The sequence below is a fragment of the Chelonoidis abingdonii genome, chromosome 4 (assembly GCF_003597395.2).
Source record: "Chelonoidis abingdonii isolate Lonesome George chromosome 4, CheloAbing_2.0, whole genome shotgun sequence".
Taxonomy (NCBI): Eukaryota; Metazoa; Chordata; order Testudines; family Testudinidae; genus Chelonoidis; species Chelonoidis abingdonii.
In genome coordinates, this window is record NC_133772.1 from 51,731,128 (window position 1) to 51,746,793 (window position 15,666).

Genomic DNA, 15,666 nt, shown 5'->3' on the forward strand with positions numbered 1-15,666 from the left:
AAGTAGGGTAGTGTGGTGGTGTTCTCTGTGAAGATGCTACTGCTGCACGTTCAACGGCAGTATGGCTATGATCTGAACGGTGCTATTGCAGTGTGGTATTTGGGAAAAGGAAGGCACTGTTTTATATGAGAGGCATGCAGAAGTCTCATAACATTAAGAATGGGAGACTGAGGAGATGTCCAACACTTATACTTACTGAGAGAGAGTTATTAATTAACAACTTACCAACTCGGCATCTGAACATTGTCGCGAAGCTGAATTCTGCTGCCCAGACCTGCGTTGTGAGACTCTCTAAACCCCTCATGAGGCTCTTGAAGGCTACTCAGGTATTAAATTATATGGACACGCTATCGTTATCGACGGACGCCTGTAAGTTGATTGAAAGAAAGTACCCACATGTGCAATTTGTAAGTGCAGTGAATGGACCTGTAAGTTTTTGATCTCTTCAATGGTGGAAAGAGTAGGTACGCTGCTTGGGGTGGGATGAACCCCTGTAAAATGGTTTAAGATCTTTTTAATTAATACTTCTCTTCCTTTGTATACACTATCCCTCACGCGCTTGTAAATTTTTTCAGCCTACCCATTTCCTCTCCTCTGGAGTCTATCGTCGGTAAGGAGGAAAATAGATATAAGTACACAAGTGAGTAATTTATCACTGTTCTCAGAATCTTCGTGATAAGTTTAACCCACAATGAAAGAGCTCAGTCTTGGTGGAGTTGGCAGAGAGTGGTATTCAACTTTTTCAGAGATTGAAGATGCCCGTGTGACGCACATGTAGTGAACCAAGTGTAGGGAACGCTATATTGAATCAGTGAAGGAAGAACAAGAGGTGAGGCAGAAAATTATGCTATAGGTGGGGGTTGCTCATTGTCGCTGGGGCTGGCATTGCTGTGTGACTCAAACTGACAATACACTCCAAGTCTGGTGGGCTGTCTAGGACCTAGTGCACAGCCAGAAGGCTCACAGTGTGAGATACTGACTCAGCTGTTGCTCCGATCGATAAGCCACCCTCACCACGTATCTATATCAGTTCCAAGTACATCTCAGAATGTGTAAACAGATACCTCGTGGGTGGCGCCCGGCTTTGGTTGTCTCTACCTGCCGCCATTGTGCTACCCAGTGGACCGGCGCGCAAAAGCGCAGCTTTATGGGGCTTGGTCGAGATCTTCTTTAGAATATTAATGTGTGGTTTGTGGCCTCCCTTCCCATCCCCCCTTATTCCTCCCTCCGCTTAACTCACTTGCGTCCAGGGATCTGATGCTGGCTTTTGATCCGTCTCTCTTCGTGTGTTCGAGACTCTTTATAACTGTATACACTTTTTTCAATAGCTGCTATACTGATTATGTAAATCCAATATAGCTAGCACCTATCTTTTCCTTAGAAGTTGTAATCGTAATGTGGGGGGGTGGGTCTGCGTTACAGGGAATGGGTCATCAAGGAGAAACGAACACAGTCACCTAAACTGCTTACCTCTTGCGGTGATTATAGCTCGTTTTCAGAGTATCTGGTTGGGCGACTGCCTTGCCTCTTCGGTTTTTGTGTCTCTCGTGTCCCTTACTTGTCACCTGGCTGATCTTGCTTGCGGCGTAATCAGCGGCCAGGGGTGGAGTTGCGGGTGAGCCGTCCCACTGGGCTAGCGCAGCATAGTGTACATTGCTTCTGCCACTCACTGAGGCTCGTGTTTCCCTGTCGAGCAATCTAAGTACCTGTCAAGAGGCTATCGTGGAGTTGGACACTATGCACTCGATAGCAATAACAAGTTGGGATGGAACACAAGGTTTGATTTGGCGCCAGGGAGAGTCTGTGCGAGGAAGTTGGAGATGTCCATAGTAGCATCCCTTTCTAGAGTATGCGTTCCCTGCAGTTAGAAGTGTATGCTGTCCACTTGATCTGCGGTCTACTGCGTCTCGCGGTACAATACGCTCTCATTTGAAGCTCGGCGGCCAAGAGAACAGGTGGCACATATGTGCTCAACCACCCTGTTCTCGGATCTTGCTTTTAGCCAATGCAGTTCTGACAGCGACCATCTCTTGGCTTGCTTAGCCTGTTAGTTTGAACAGCTCTGACTGGTCCTTTTGTCGCAGCGGGGCTGTTCTTGTCGCATAATGGGCTTTCATGAGCCTGTGCTACTGCAGTTTCACTGCTCCTGTTTTAGTACCTGTATCAAAGTGAGCTGGGGTTTGTTATATTACACCAGCTTACAGGCCACCCTCTGATTGCAGCTTTAGACGTACGCCAAAAAAACATTTGGAAGAGTCACTTGAAGATGACTGAGTAAACTATGTTGTTCTTTCCCCATGCGATGGAGACATCAAGGGTAGGGGCTGGGTCCCCCAGGGGATACGAACAGGCTTTAACAACACTCTCCTACTCACAACCAAATCTATTTCCATAGTGCGTGTTAATAGTGTGAAATGATTTAAGTGATGGGTGAAGGTAAGTCACACACTCTTTATTACTCTTGGTTCTGCTGACGTGTTGAGTATGTACTCCCTGGTAGCCCTTTTGCAGTGGCCAACAAGCTTCTTGTGCTAACAGTGATATAAGCTACTGGTTGGAATAGATGCGAGCTTGTGCTAGAGTAAGATCAGGCTACATCTGCTCTTTTTTACAACGCAGATTGATTACCATGTAGTCCGCACGTGGGATTTCGATTGCTGTGCTTAAGACTTTGCGATGCAGTAATAAGGTTTCTTTTTTACTTGCTGTAGTTGGCTCTTCTTGTTTTTTTAAATGTATGTATCAGTATTGCCTCTTGCCCTATTGCAGTTGTTTTTTTTGCTTTAGTTCTGGCTGTTTTTTCTCCCATCAGCTATTCCAGTTGTGTGAGGTGATAGAGAGAGACGTCCCTTTGGTGAGAATCTCCGACATGTCGTCGCTCTGGGCGAAAGGAGACTCCCCTCTTTGCAAAATGTTACCCTGGTTATATTACTGGTCTGCTTCGGCTGGTTGCGCTCGTCCTAGTATGGGCAATGTCCAGATGGGATAGTGGTGTGAACTCTCGGATTTCTTACATACGGGCACCTACCAGACGTTAGGGAACCCCTTTGCAGCAAAGGCCAATCCCTATTGACCTTGCCGTTTCTAGATACACAACCTTTCTGCAGCGCTTATGATTGCTTGGCTTACTTGATCACAGCAGGCCCCCACAGCAGATTTTCCACTCCAAATTGATTCCCGACTGACCGGTAGCTGTCTGGCGTTGCAAGTTCCAGAGGGCCATTGCCACTCGCTTCTCAATTGAATTCGTATGTAGGCGGAATGCTGCCTCTCTCTATGCTGTAAGCTGGTTCAGTGCCATACGCCAGACACATATAGCGTCGTCTGCGAATCGCGCCGGGATCAGCTAGTCACTGGATAAAGTTCCATTGACATGTTGGCCTTACCGCATGCGCAAAGTTTTGCAGGCCCAACTGTAGATCATTCCCACCCCCGCCAAAAACTATGCGGTTCCCCACCAGTCTGTGCTTGTTTCCCGGGCCCAAAATCGGCGTTCATGTGCTAGAATCTGCCCCCATTACAGCAGGGGATTCTCCAAAGCGCAGGGCCCGCGGGTTTGAGAGAATATCTGTGTCCATCACTTTCTGTCGCCGCTCTGCCATAGCCGCCTCTCCGTCGCCTGGCTTTGCAGGTCCCAGTTCAGCTATGACTGCCAAGAAGCGCAAGTGTTTACATGTCACGGATTGCGGTCTTGATCTGCAGGGTCCATGCTTGTGTGCTATGGCGTTTGCACAGTTCACCAGGAAAAAGGCGGCGAACGGTTGTCGCTACTTTCATGGAGGGAGGGTGAGGCCTTGTTATCCAGAACACTTGCGAAATGTTTTGCCCCAATTAGGCACTGGGATTTCAACCAGAACCCAGAATTCCAAGGGGCGGAGGAGACTGCGGGAACTATGGGATAGCTACGGGATAGCTACCCACAGTGCAATGCTCTGGAAATCGACGCTAGCCTCGGTACATGGACGCACGCCACCGAATTAATGTGCTTAGTGTGGCTGCGTGCACTCAACTTTATACAATCTGTTTTCCAAACCAGTTTATGTAAAATTGGAATAATCCTGTAGTGTAGACGTATCCTAAGACAATGAATAGTTAGCAGCCACTATTATTAACTGTACAGTATATTAACTACTTTGTACGTGGACACAATTCATTTGTGACAACCCTGTGACTAAATGGTTACAAAATTAATTATAATGCAGAAAAGCCTAAATTGTATATAGTAGATCTGAACCATGCTAATTATATTAAATGCATCTAGGTAACTTATATGGGGTCCAGTTATATTATCTGGACAGGAATTATTACCTGTACCTTTTCCAGTGCTAATTCCTTCCAAGGAAAACTTTAGAGTTTTATGGATATGTTTTTTCTTAACCATTTGTTTTTCTTTTAAAAAAAATGAAAATATGTTTGCAAGGGGATAATCACTTAATTTTTGCAGCCCACAAGCTACCGTGGCAGATTTCTGTTCCTGTTTTCAACACTAGATAGTATAAAATAGTTGATTTTCACAGAGCACATTTGTCCTTAAACAAAAAAGGGTGAGGATGAAAGGAGATGTTAAAAATGTTTATAAGTGAACAGGAAAACTGCCTTTAAAAGAACCACACAAACTCCTGTTTGTCAACAATTTCCAGCTTGAGATATATATATAAGCCTTTTACTGCAGAGCTACTGTTCTTGTAACTGAAATTGTGCAAGACTGTGAAAACTGCACAGGAACAAAACAACCTCAGAAGGGCGATGTGAGAGGAAGCATAGTAAAGCTCCACTGTCACTCCCTACTGCAGGAACAGCAAACTTGGAGAGAAGCCCTTTATTAACCAAAAGAAGCCAATTTGATTGATCATGATACACGGACCTTAAAGAATCATTAACAGTGCCACTTTCATTTGTTTATTGGCTCCAGTACAGAGTCTGAGCTGCTCGAAACAATTACAAAGAAACTAAGCTTATTGATTTTGATTCAATAATTTGTCCCTTTTCACCATCTGCCAAGCATCATTTCCTTTTATTAAACGGCCATGATACAGGATGTTATTGATCCAACTCACTCAGTCTTGATGTACATTTAACATTATTACTCCATTTTTGAATGATAAGTCATACTGGATGTAGCAGCAACATCAAACTTATATTTTTACATATGCTTATATGAATCTTATGTGGTATAAAGACTGATGCTCCCCTCATTAAGACATCAGATATTAAAATACATTAGATATTCAAAAATCTTAAAGGCTGTTAACCTTTGACTAAATATAATGCAACAAATTAAATAAGAACATGGAGTGATTTGCTGGTGGTCTGCAGCAGTAGCAAATGACACTCCCAATGCTGGCTGAGCTGTGCTGGCCAGCACACTGGCAGAGTGGAGCTAAGGCCAGGTCTACACTGCGACTTTAAATCGGTTTAATGGCCGATATACCGATTTAACGCTACGTTATCCTTTTCAACACAGAGTCGTCATTACATATCGAGTTAAACGGCTCCTTAATCGATTTCGGAACTCCTCCCAAACGAGATGGAAGTAGCGCTAAATTCGATGTGTGATAACTCGGATTAGGGTTCGTGTGGACGGAAATCGACCGTTATTGGCCTCCGGGCGGAATCTCCAGAGTGCAGCACTGACGCTCTGGACCAATCTGAACTCGGATGCAGCAGGCAGGTAACAGGAAAGCCCCGCGATTTTGAATTAACTCCCCCCCTTTTTCTTTTCCTGCTTGCCCAGCGCGGAGCTACTTGATCAGCACGGCTGGCGATGCAGTCTGAAATCGAAAAAGAGCTCCAGCATAGACCGTACGGGAGAACTAGGTTGATCGCTGTATGGGGAGACAAACTCTGTTGTATCCAGCTCCATTACAGACACGAAATGCCAAGCGTTTGAATAAAAAATCCAGGTACACAGTGCGCGTGACAAGCGTAACGGGAACCAGAGACTTCAAATGGCGTCTTGAGGGAGGGAGGGGTACTGGGACTCCAGCTATACCCACAGTCACCAGCAGTCTCTGAAAATTATTTGCATTCTTGCCTGAGCTCCCAATGTCTGTAGGTTCAAACACACATGTCTGGCGTGGTTCAGGAACAGCTCCTCAGTTTATTTTCCCCCACCACTCACGTGAAAAAAGGGAAAGAAAATCATTCCGTTACTACTTTCTACTGTCACCCTGTGTGTACTGAATGTGCTGTGTTAGACAGGATGCATACAGCAGTGAGGAGCAGTATCCACTTCTTTCTCATCTCTTCCTTCTCCGGTGGATAGACGGTGCTGACGGCCTGCCACCGATCCACGAGAACCATGGTGATAATTGCTCAACATCGAGAGGCAATTATTCCTGGTTGTCCTCGCGAGTAGATAGGACAGAACGGCTAATAACGCTTCATCATCGAAATGGGGGCTGAAATTTTTGAAGCAAATTTGGGATTGACTCGCATTGGCAATTGAGTCAATTTTCCTCCTATTATGGTTTCTAAAAATAGAGTCCATCTGCCTGGACTGTCATAGCCCCGGGGAGGCTGCCTCCAAGAGCCTCCCCCCGGACCTCACTTTAGTCTCACTACAGTCTCTGTTTCTTATACTTGTATTCCTTACACTTCATTGACCAATGGGGGAGGGTACTAGCCACGGTAGCCAGGAAGGCTTGAGGGAGGAGGAAGGCAACCGGGTGACTTCTTGCAGGGGCAACCTGTGAATGACTGACACGGGCGCAGATGTGCTCTCTGATGCACTGGATCTCTATTAAAACAACACCAATTGCCTATTATTCTAGGCAGGACGTGCACCACTGACCCGCTCTGGTCCGCAATCGAACTCGGTATGCGGGAGTGCGCGGTAAACCGAAAAAGCCCGAGACCTTTGCAATGACATTTCCTGCTTTCAGTGTCAGCTCTGTATCAACCACGTGGGGTGGCGATGCAGTTCAAATGCAAAGTAGCCGCTGCATTGAACCTTACGGCAGATACTTAGATCTGATCGCTGTATGGTGAGACAAATCTGTTTATCAGAGCTCCGTTACAGAACAGGAAATGCCAGCGTTTGAAACAAACTCCAGGATACACAGCGTGTGTGACAACCGTAACAGGAAGCTCAGAGACTCAAACAGATGCTCATGGAGGAGGGGAGGGGGTAATGGGACTACAGCTACCAGTCTCCACAGCGGTCTCTGAAACTATTTGCATTTTTGCTGAGCGCCAATGTCTGTAGCTTAATACACGGTGTCTTGCGTGGTTCACGGAACAGCTCGTCAGTCTCTCCCCCCCGCCCCCGCACGTGAAAGAAAAGTAAATAAATATTCCTTGACTAAACTGAATGTCAACCCTGCTGTACTGAATGCTGCTGGCCAGACGCAATGCTGCTGCGGTGAAGCAGCGTATCGCTCTCTGCCCCTCCAGTGGTAGACGGTCGCCCAGTGAGTGCTCCTGGCTGAGTCTGGTCCGGGGGCTCTGGGTGAAAATGGGAATGATCCCTGTTTTCTAGACATGGATGGTACAGAAGGCTGGTAACTGTCGCTTCATCTTATCACCTGGGGCTGAGCTTTATCAGACCCTTTCTCTCTTGTGCTAAAGAAAGATTCTGAACTGCAGTGACTGTCATAGCCCATGGAGGGCTGCCTCCCCCTCATTGTATCTCATAACTAGTCTGTGATTCTTATTCATGCATTCTTCATAAATCATGCCAACATATGGGGGGGGGTCACTGCTGTGGTTAGCCCAGGTAGGTGGGAAGCAACGGTTGCATTACTTGCAAGTGGCTCCCTCTGTGAATATACGCGGAGCAGCTGTGCTGTTGATACACTGATTAATTACACATGATATGCTATTCTTGTCCGGACTGACTCTATTTTTTATTTAACGTTAAAGGGCAGGATTGACTCAGTCCCAAGTGCAGTCAATCCCCATTTTTGCTTCAAAATTTTCACGGCGTATTATCCGTTCGGCCATTACTGATGAGATGTAACAAAAAGAAGGGAGACAGGTAACGAGTTTCTGCTGTCTACAGTAGTACTGTACCATCTCACCACCAGGAAGGGGGAGAGGAGTGGATTTTCAACTAGCAATAATCACACCTTCAGATTAACTTCATTGGTTATGATTACTGCCACTGCGCATAGCTCTAATGCTTTCAGTGCTCAGCCATCGCCTCTATCAGCAGCATTCAGTACAAAGAGGGTGGACTTGTAAGTACTCAAGGATTGGTTTATTAACTTTCATTTCTCGTGCTGGGGTGGGGGAAGAGACTGATGAGCTCTTCCGTGAACCATGCGAGACACCGTGTTGTAAGTACAGAGACATGGGCGCTCAGCCAAGAAGAAATAGTTTAAGAGACTGCTGAGGACTGTGGATGGTCGGAGTCTCTCGCACCCCCTTCCTTCCTCCATGATCCCCCGCCCCCTGTGCTAATGTTAATCGCGGGGGGTTCTGGTAATGTCGTCAGTCATTCTTTGCTCCGGAATCAGCAGAGACAGTCCTTTCCACCTTTTTCTCCTGGATTGCCTTGCAGAAACAATAGCACGCCCTAGAGACTGTCCGCTTTTTGTTTCCCGTCACCATTTTGTGTACTAGATGCCATGGAGACAGGAGGCGCACCATCGAGCGCTACGACTCAGCATTCAATTGCTTTTGCAATGATCGCGAGATGTGTTACCAGTCGTTCTGTACCGTCTACTGCGCGAGAAAACTGGCATGACATGACGGTTATCTCTCCTTCTCTGTACTGATCCGCCTGCTATCATGATGCCCCTGCTAAATCAGTCGGTGGGCGCAACGCAAAAGCAAATTGGGATTGACTCACTGGCCACTGAGTCAATCCCTTCCTATGCTTGTTCTAAAAATAGAGTCTGTCCTTGCCTACAAGAGAGTCAAAGCAGCAGAGAATCCAGTGGCACCTTATAGACTAACAGACGTCTGTTAGTCTATAGTGCACAGGATTCTCTGACTGCTTTTCAGATCAGACTAACATGCTAACCCCTCTGAAAGAAGAGTCAAGTGTATTAGAAGAGCGCCGTTACTCCGTGGCTGTATTAACAGGGGGTTCTCGCAAGAACCGCACCCATTGCTTCACTTCTCTCCCACCCTCCGCAGCTATGTGGCAGAGGCCCCCCGCCATTTATTGTTCATGCAGTCGTGAGGAATACAAGAATAGAACACTAGGATTATTTCGTGACATACACCGGGGGGGGGGCACTTGGAGGAGGCGCCGGGGCTATGACAGTCAGGCAGGACGTACTCAATTTTAGAAACACGAGGAGCGATTGACTCTTGTCCCAGTGAGCCACTCCCAATTTTGGTTTCAGAACCATTGCGACAGGGGCACTCATGATAGCATCGGACTATACACTGTATGCACTGGCCATAGGTAACACAGGACCAGAAAAAGCACTGATCATCCCGCGATACTTTTTGAATTATCACTATTCCTGTATTGTCCACTCGTGAGTGGTCAGCACACTCACACCAGATGAACCACACAGAGCTACTATATGCACTAGGTAACAAATTGCCAGATTTCCTTCTCCCTACTCAACCTCTGTAATCAGAGCAGCGCCAACTTGAGACCACACAGGAGGTTCAGAGATCTGATCGCTTACTGGTTGGTGAGGACTCAGTGTCCTAGCACTGTGTTCCCAAACACGAAATGAAACAAGTTTTTTGAAGAATTTTTCAATAGTCTTATGGCTGAAATAATGGGGCACAGCAGGGACTCCCTGGCAGATGCAGAGTGCAAGTGTACGATAGCTTTACAGCACGAGGTCTACCAGACCAAGCAGAGAAGAACGGAAGGTCGCTCTGGAGCCGAAAAACATGCCGCTTCTATGCTGAACTCATGCAATTTTGGGGTAAAGTTTGAAAGATTCAAAGCTATGCTGAAAGAAGGGCACAGCAGACCCCCACTAAGCCAAGTGAAAAGTGATAGCAAGCTTAGACGGCCTATCCACAAAGCACAGAACAAAGGAAGAGTCAGCCTGATGCCGAAACAGCCGCGTCTCATGCTGAATCTACATGACAATTAACTTGGGTTCAGGCTACAGTGCCCTAATCCCTGTCCGTAAATTCCAGAACATTTGGATGAATATTCAACCTGTGCGGACCTGATGTATAGACCGAGTGGGAAGACTGAGAGAAGATTGAGTGATGAAGATGACGTTTGAGAAAAGTTCACACTCTAGCACTTGCCCGGGCAAAACACCCACAGCCAGAGATCTGTTCTGAAGACCACATCAACGAAAATTACAGTCACTCGCTACCACAAAGCGACAAACCATACAGTGAATAGCTCATGGAACTGACCTCCAGTAAGTGGTCACCCAATTCATATACAGTCACCATACACGACTCAGTAGATCAACAAACAACTTAGCCATGTATGCTCATGAGACCAGCCATTTTTGAACTACACGCAGCGGCTTCCAATTAGATCACTATGACTAGCACTCGCAGCACAATTCGACTGTAACAGGAACACCAATTTCTTTAATGCTATGTGCTGGGTGACTGCTGGAGAGACCGCGGAGACAATATACTCCAAACATAATACTCCCCCGAGATGAATATCAGATATCGAGTAAGGAAGAGTGAAAGGTAATCTCAAAAGCACCGAAACGGGCATACTGATGAACATAACTGAGATCACACAAATTCTGGCCAAGAAGCACCAGCCCTTCTCCGTCTCCTCACACAATAGAGACGATAACGTGCTAGCTCAAAATTCGCCATGCTAAGACCTCCTGTCAATTGATGGTCGGCTGAATTGGTAGCCACTTTGCAGTAGCTGCGAGACAGCGATTGCGTGAAAAAAGGACATGCAGCGACAGTGAGAATGGCCTTGACAGAGACTAACACAAGGACCTTTCGAACTCATGCCGTGAGCCTCCTGGACCTGGATATGAGTCCAGAGTACCGAGAGTGCTTATATACCAACACCCTAATCGATCTACACCATGTAATAATGTAGCCCCCTAGCACCATACTTGTCAATACTGGAATAACGAATCAGGAACCGTGCTGCATAAGACGCCTATGCCGTGCAGGGGGGCCTAAAACATTTTTTCCTGATTTTTTTGGGCGCGATACGCCACCGGCCCAACGACGGAATGACTTGAGAGAGGCCACCATAATCCGCTATGAAGAAGTGGGATAATGCTAACAGAGGAGTTCTCAGGATCTGTTCTACACACAAGATCTGTTTACCAACGACTAACAGCACCGCGACTGCAGCGGTGAAGTTGAAGTGAACGGTATCACAAGCTGCGATACGTACTTCGGCATAGACTCGTCTATCTTGACTCTGCAGCAGGTGAGGAGCCATTGACTGTGTTAATCCATATACCAAAGAAAAGTATCAAGCATCAATAAATAATTCACTAGTTGTATTTATAGAAAAACCGGCAGAAAATGGTATACAATACATATAAAGTCCTTACAGTCATACCATCACCCTAGAAGTGATTTAGTTGGTCCTTATTGATCGCCTGTTGTGTGCCGCCTCATCAAAGCAGTCACACATGCGAGACCTTGAATGCTCAAATTCGATTCCAAAAAGGAATGGACATACTTGTTAAGAGATCTAATGTGTCGATCTCTATCGCAGTGGTATACTGTTCACGTTGAAAAAGTAGTAATATATTGCCCTCTGTTACAACAGGTAATCTGATTACAACTACTCTCAAGTTGCCAACCTCCCTGTCTCTGTCCTCTCTCTCCCCCATCCCAGTTGTTTTTAGACATCTACAGCCACATTTCTCTGACAGCCCCTACTCGGATAAAATCACGAGGCGCGTGCTTCTGTATACGTCAGGAAGCAAAGGAAGCACGCGCAAAATGAAAATTTTATCTAGAAAACGTATGATAAGAGGTGACAAGCGACGCAAATTAGCAGAGGAAATATGCACACAAGTCAAGTCGATTGGAAGCGCCAGAGTGGGGTAGCAAAGACAGCTCAGCGAAACGCCAATGCCACGATCCGCAAGGCATAGGACAGGCAACAACGAGTCTTTGGCTGACGACTATGTGACAATAGGTCTATGATTCCGCTATGTCTGTCACAAAAACTGATACCTCTCCAACAGCATGTGGTAATACTTCAGGAAAGAGCGAGCGTCACTCTGTTACGATCTGTGCAACTTCACTAGGGAGCCCTGAGACCATTCAGCCTACTTGTTTATTTCCTTATCCCAGCTCTTGCCCAAATCCCTAGCAGCCCACTCTTCCTAAGTAATCACTCCAATCCCAAGACGTCTGTAAGAACGCGCTACGTGAAGGCACTTTCATGAAAACGACTCTGCGTACCGCTACCACGCAACGCACCATTAGGAGAGTTATCAAGTTTTAATAACACGTTGTAATGTACGCTAGCAACTGTGTACAATGCTATACTTACCTCCCCATCCTCCAAAGCAACATAGTCCAGGAGAAATACCTCCTAAATTCCCTGCCAAATAGTTGTAACTACTCTCATTGATAAGAAAAGAATATCATTTCGAGGAGGGAGCCGTACCGCTGTATGCATTATAGACAATTGTAGGAAAAACACGATGAGCATATTTTTAACAATGCATAATTACTTTTCAGAGAATACAATGAGATAATGAGTCTCTAAACAGAACCGTACATTAACACTTACTATATCAGCACAACCTGTAGAACGTCCAAGAAGGGCAAAACAGGGTCCTCGTAACAACTATGAAACGCACTAACTCCAAATATGTTCAGAGGTTCATCAAAGGGCAGAAACAGAGTCAACCTTATACCCACCAGGAGAGATAATCCCGCGATGCAAACCTCGTTTTCAAGGCTCCTGAGTCGCAGCTCGCTCAGTGTGCTCTTCATAATCGATCACCTGTCGCGACTTTACTACACGCTATTCGCACAGTATTCTCTACTCCCACCACCATAAAATTCTCACCCCTTAGTAATCAACAAAAGAAGTATAGTGGAGTCATCAACCAGACAACGCCAATAGCAAGCGAGGAACATATGAGGTTGGCTGAGTCTGAGCGGCAGTAATGATCGCCAGCGAACCTTTAAACACGCACAATCCATATTCTGCACCATCCGTCAACTCTAGCCTGTTTTAACAGCTCCTGTCCTATGAGAAAATCACGGCTGCAAGTGAGCTCATAGTCCCTAGCTAAACAAAGGGTAAGATAGGTCCCCAGATAACTATAGCCCGGACAACTTACAACAGATGTATCTATGTGTCTATAAAATTCCATTGCTCAGCACGTAGAAATACAACTACTAGCAAGCCACACTAATATCGCTGAGACGTCATGAACCCTCCTGGCATTCCACGTAAACAGTCTTATCTATAGCAATTCATCAAACAACCGTCTACAGAGGATAGATCAATGAAAAAAGACTGACCTGAGAACGACCAATAATTCTCCATGTCATGTAGCACGAAAGTAAAGACGCTTTAAAAAGTAAAATCATTACATACTCGTATGCCTTCCAGCGCGGAATAGTACTACTGCCTGAAAATAATTCTCAGTTGTATATCAACCTAAGCAGTGCAAATCTAAGAAAGAGAGTCAGATGAATGATACACAAGAAGTTCCATCAACTTCCAGTGTAACAAGTCTGAGATCATTGTTCTTCGGCCACTGTTGCGCAACACTGGAATTTTGACTATGCGCACTATATTGGTGCTCTATTATCACCCATACATCACTAATGTAACCAGCAGATGAATGGCTATAAGTAAAGAACTGTACCTAATCACAGTAGTAATCAACACTCAAATCACGGGGATTGGATGGATTTGATTGGATGATAGAATTGAGGATGTGGGGAAACGTCCCTGTGGTCAAGTGCTTCAGCACCATTGAAAAGTACCTTGCGTTCACGTCGGTGCCGGTGTTCTGGCACATAGGACGGGTCCATCTATCGCCCATCACAGTCGAAAACCCATTGAGCAAAGCCATTCCACTATCATCCTGCAACGTTTCCCAGAGTCACAAACTTTCGTAGAGCCGCCTAACGATGCTTTGGCTACTGCATCACTGCGCCCCACAGTAGATTCCCACTCAAATTAAGATTCTGACTGACCGTACTGCGTGCAACTCAGAGGCTATGCACTCGCTCCACTGCAGGCGCTCTCAGTTGTATTAGGCGTTTCAGGCGGGGAAAGCATGTCAAGTCTAAGAAAGTGCTCTTAGCAGCAATTTCGCAGCACTGCGAACGTCACACCGCAAAACAATGTCCTCACCAGTCTGTACTTGTTTCCCGCCAACTCTGCGTTCAATGGGTAGTAAAGCCCGTATTAGCATAGCTCCAAAACGCGGGCCAGCGTAGGAAATCCCTCCATTTGTCCTCGCTGTCCGGGCCGTCAGCAATAGCTGCCTCCTCCCCTGCCTTGCAGCTTCATGTAGTAAGTACACACGAATAGCGAGTTGACAACGTCCAGGAACGTTGACTGATCTCAGGTCATGATTGCGGCTAGGCGTGCTCATGCATCGCGAAAAGCGCCAAAGGTTGTCTGCTGCTTCACATAGGGAGGTAAGGCTGTACCAGCACTACCCGGGGCAATTTTTCTGCCCATCAGCACGTCTCCAACACGAAGTGGAACTATGATTGAGAAACATCGCTACCTACAGTCCCGCTCCTGACAATGATGGAGTGAACCTGGACGCAAACAGTCGATTTGTGATCTGTGGACGCGCTAAACCGATTTTATTAGATCTGTTTTGTAATATCGGTTTAAGCTAATTCGAAATAATCATGCAGTGTAGACGTAGCCTAAGTCTCCATCAACTCCCCTCATAGTCTCTCCACACCCACTTCCTTCTGCATTTCCAAACTCAAAATCTAGGCCAGGGAACCTGTACAGGGATGTAGGGGTGGTAGTCCTCCTCACCCATGGCACTATGCAATCTTTGTCATAATCTAGCCCTTAGTGTCTGAGAGACAGAGAGAACACATCTCAGCAATGCACGCATTAATTCAAAGTTGCTCTATAAAACAATACTACTCATAAAAGTAAAGGTAGTTTCAAATACATACACTAATTTATAGTATGTTCTATGTTAATTCTAGCCTGCTTCCAAGAAACTGCAGTGCAATGTACATGGACATATTCAAATAAAAGTAAACGGCAAATAACTCCCTTTTGATTTCTTAATTTTTGTTCTTGGGTGGAAACAGCATTATGTAATAACATGTTCCACAGTCAAACAGGATTACACACAGGTATCAAGTATGAATCTGACAATTACTTCTAAAATGCAGATAATGTATTCTATGGGGGATTGGCAGTTAAGAATGAAGTACTTATTCTAAATTCAGCTTCAGGCAAGAATGATAGTGGGAGTCTTGATTCAACCCACAATAGAATTCACAGAATATACAAAAAGACTTAAGAAATCTTTCCCATAAAGGGAGAATAATTGAACCCCATAAGATTATTATAAGTAATAAACCTACAAACTGCTCCTGCCCTCTAATCCACACACCAAGTATAGTTACAGTTGGCTTGCAAGACAGATCCTGGAATACTGCATCCATTCCTGGTGTCCACATTTTTAAAAGGATGTTGAAAAAAGGGATGCAAAGGGATGCAAAGAAGAATCACAAAAGTGATTCAAGGCCTGGAGAAAACACTTTACAATGAAAGATTTAAGGACTTTTGCTCTGTTTAGTTTACGTGACACTGACAGATCAGCTAAA

General features: G+C 45.6%; 1 protein-coding gene and 1 pseudogene across 10 annotated transcripts in view; both read right to left on the bottom strand.

Moving 5' to 3' along the window:
• Positions 1-15,666, bottom strand: part of DENND5A (DENN domain containing 5A) — a 125,262-nt gene that overhangs the window by 87,714 nt on the left and 21,882 nt on the right. The gene's annotated exons all lie outside the window — the stretch shown is intronic.
• On the bottom strand, positions 7,992-8,116 carry LOC142046843 (U4 spliceosomal RNA; annotated as a pseudogene).